At 46.6% G+C, this 4,144-nt stretch overlaps 1 pseudogene; it reads left to right on the top strand.

The window, feature by feature from the left end:
- On the top strand, positions 1–3,220 carry LOC117854621 (rab escort protein 1-like; annotated as a pseudogene).
- The last annotated feature ends 924 nt before the right edge of the window (positions 3,221–4,144 follow it).

The raw sequence follows: 4,144 nt of genomic DNA on the forward strand, positions 1-4,144 counted from the left end.
TGCGTTGGCGGAGGACCTACTGGCAAGGGGGGTGCCGCCGCCGCAGCACCCGGCTTCTCGTTTTGGGTCACATTCATCTCCGGGTTCCAGTAGTTCAGCGTCACCCCGTCGATCAGCGCTTTCCACGGCATAAGGAGAGTCGGGTCATCAGGGGCAAACCGAGGGCCCGATGCATCTGCGGCGGCCTCCTAAGCCGCCATGTCAAGCAAGATAAGAGCCCTCTTCTCGCCTTCTTCTCCCGACGCCTTCCTGCCCACTCACCTATGCAACAATCATAATGCTCTTTGGTCCTGCAAATAAGTAAAAGATTTTTACAAATCCGCATCCGAAAGGGATGGAATTTTGTATCCGAATCAGCTCACATCCACCCCCAATCACCCAAAAATCCCGAACAAAAATCCAACACTAGCCACGAACCTACCGCGCCAAAAAGCAATCGAGCCCACCAAAAACCAAACCCCAATCTTGGTTCACGGCAACCCACGACGATTCCGTTACCGGACCATGGCGGACGAGCCTGCCGCCGCCGCCGCCGGGGCCGCGCACGACTACCCCACCATCGACCCCACCTCGTTCGACGTGGTGCTCTTTGGCACCGGGCTCCCGGAGTCCGTCCTCGCCGCCGCCTGCGCCGCCGCCGGGAAGACGGTCCTCCACGTCGACCCCAACCCATTCTACGGCTCCCACTACACCTCCGTCCCACTCCCCTCCCTCGCCTCCTTCCTCCCCCGACCCTTCCCCGTCCTCCTCGACCGCGGCCGCGGCCGCCGCCTCCGGTTCGCACACCGCCGTCGATCTCCACCGCCGCAGCGTGTACTCGGAGGTCGAGACCTTCGGGGCCGTCCCCGAGCCGGCGAGGTGGTTCACCGTCGACCTCGTGGGGCTCCGGGTGCTGTACTGCACCGACGAGGCCGTGGACCTCCTACTGCGCTCGGGGGGCAGCCACCATGTGGAGTTCAAGAGCACTTCTTATGGATGAGGTATGATGATAAACCAAGTTCTATACTGGCCATATTCTTGTTAACTTTTTCTTCCTGATGTTTATCATACAGTGGACCATTTTGAAATCTATTTGAGCTATGTGTCATCTTTCATGCACAACTTCTGTTTTCATGTTTTTTTGTTAACAATTGGACTATACTCGGATATGTTTTGCAAATATAGTGTAAATATATCAGTGATTATTTTTCTTTATTTTGTTTGCCATGGCAGAGGCTGCATGCTTTACCTGTAGGGCTGCATTACCAATTCTTTGTTTTTTTTTTACAATTTTGCCATTGCTAACATGAAATACTTTGCTTATTGGATCAGGAAAAGAAGCATTTTGTAGGTGCCAGATTGGCATCTGGTCAGGATATTTCTTGCAAATAGTTGATAATTGATCCTTCATACAATATTCCTACCTTGGATGTTCCATCTGATGATTCAAATTCAAATTTTCCAAGAAGTGTTGCGAGGGGAATATGCATATTTAGCAAGTTTGTGAAACAGGGTTCATCAAATGTTCTGGTTGTTTTCCCTCCAAAGTGTAAGAAAAACTATTCTACGTGTGTTTCTGCTAGGTTTCCTTGATGTAGCCATGGTGGTATTGTTTCTCTTAGTTGACCCAGTTTCCACTATTGATTTAGCGCTAGAAGAGAAGCAGGTTGCAGCTGTTCGGCTTCTTCAATTGAGCAGCAATCTCGCAGTATGCCCTTCTGGAATGTAAGTTTTATATCCTATCATCATAGCATGCATCAATTGCAGTTTTCACATATACTTGTTCTAGGTTTCTATCCCCAGGAATAACCACGTTCAAAATTGCCATATAATATAGGCAAGTAACTTACCTGCAAGCTAATCTCACATGCAGGTTTATGGCATATCTGTCTACTCTCTGTACTGATGCCTCCACCGGAAAGCAGTGCATCAAAAAAGCAATAGATGCTCTTTTCAGTCCACAGCCACAGGATTCAGATGGCTTCGAAGGCCACCTTGAGTCAACCAGTGAAAGCACCGATCATATGAAGCCAACACTAATCTGGAGCTGTGTGTATGTTCAAGAGATCACACAGGTGAATTTCTTTTTGTTATTATTATGGACTGTATCCATGTCCATTTCAGCACTGGTAAACAAATTTGCTACATATATATATGTTCTTTTTATTTAAAACATTCACTGTCCTGTCTTGCACTATCAGGGAACATCAACATCTGGTTCTTTATGGTCATGCCCCATGCCTGATGAAAACCTGGATTACAGGAACATACTGGAATCGACAAAAAAGGTAGTGCATCCTGGGATGTTGCTGTTCGTTTTCTGAGGCACTCATGTACCTGCACTGGCAAATAGTGAAACTTTTACTAATCAGAATTGTTCCTGTCAGTATGAGATGGTTATTGAATATGACAATTGCATGTTCTTCATAATATACACAAGAGTATGCTTTTTTATGACAGCTTTAGAATGGTTGATGCTTCATTTACATCACTAGCTCTGTCCTGATGAATTCTTTTATGCTTCTTCTTTTGCAGTTATTCGGAGATATCTATCATGATGAAGAATTCTTGCCTAGAAATTCAGCTCCTGTACATGGCGATGATGACTCTGATTCCGCGGAATAAAACCATCTTTCTAGAGGTACACAAGTCTTTTTGCACATGCAATTTGTACTTGTGCAATACGTAGGAAGCTCTGCTATGGAAAACGAGTTGAACCAAATCAGGGTGAATAACCACCCTTCAAATGCACTGCAATACTGGCAGCCTTGGATGCCTGGAATCTCCATATAGTCTTGAAAACAAGGCCATACCAAATGCAAAATAGAAAAGCTTAAATGCTTCTAAGAATCTGTTGTAGGAAACCATATATTTGAGCACTGAGTATTTCTTCCTATTCTGACAGGCTCTACCATTTGGCAGGAGAACATTGTCACGGAATGAAGGCATGGACGTATATGTAACGGTGACGGTGTTCCTTGGAGTTCAGAGTGCAAAAGAGCATCGCAAGGGGAGCCTGTTGCCTTGATGAGCAGTTGTGCTAGATTTCCAGAGTGTAGGTGGCTTGCATAGGTGTACGGGTTATTGCAAGCCTTGCTGTATACAGGATGCTATACGGGATACATGCTGAACGCTTTGATATGGTTCCCCAATTTAAGTCGGTTGCACTAGCGTGGGGGAGAAAATGGATATTCATAGACTTTTTATTTCCCCTTGAGATAGTTAAACTGGTTACCTGACACGTTCGTGGTGCGATGTGAATACTCTGCATTCCCAGATTATCTTTCCTTGTTTTGAGTGTTTTTGATGTTTTCGGGCAAACTTTTGGCCTGTACAGTAGAGTCTTCCCCTCCCTTTTTTTTTTGGGAAAACTGGCAGTAGGGTTGCCATATCATATAAGAAAAAAGAGTAGAACATGTTTTACAAGATTAGCAAATATGCCTATGCGTTGCAATGGGAGGGGAAAAAAAATCCTTGCCTACCCTTGCCCAGCAAACATGACCAAAACCTCAAAGATGACTTGATTTATATCCATATTAATTATTATCAAAATAGATTTCAATAATATTAGGAATTCAGGCCTAAATAATATCAATTTTCTTTGAGCAAGATTAGGAATTCAGGCCTAAATAAAACAAACCAATGAAAAATGGCATGTGTTTTTAGTAATTGAGGATACGCTATTTTTTAGTAATTCATCTTTTGCTGGTGAGTGCCGCTCTTGCTGTCTACCTCAAGCTCCCTTACATGGCCACTAACATCCCCAACAAGCTTTGGAGAGCTTGGGGACACTCCCCTCGAGTTCTTCGGGGTCCCTCCCATCCCGGCGTCTCACCTCAGCAGGGAGATGTGCGAGCGCCCAGAGAGCAACATCTACAACGCCGCTCTGAGAAGGTGTGCTTGACTACCGGACGACACCGACGGCATCCTCGTGGACACGTTCGAGTCGTTGGAGCCGTGGGTGGCTCGAGCTCTCAACGACTAGAGCTTCCCCGTTGGCGGCGGGGCTATGCCTCCCGTGTTCTGCGTTGGGTCATTGGTCGAAGCGCCCGATGGGAGGAAACAGAGCACTACATCTAGGCACGAGTGCCTATAATGGCTCGACCGGCAACCCGACCGCAGCGTGGTGTACCTTTGCTTCAGCAGCGCCGGCGTCCACCGCGAG

The sequence above is a fragment of the Setaria viridis genome, chromosome 5, assembly GCF_005286985.2.
Source record: "Setaria viridis chromosome 5, Setaria_viridis_v4.0, whole genome shotgun sequence".
NCBI classification, from domain to species: Eukaryota; Viridiplantae; Streptophyta; class Magnoliopsida; order Poales; family Poaceae; genus Setaria; species Setaria viridis.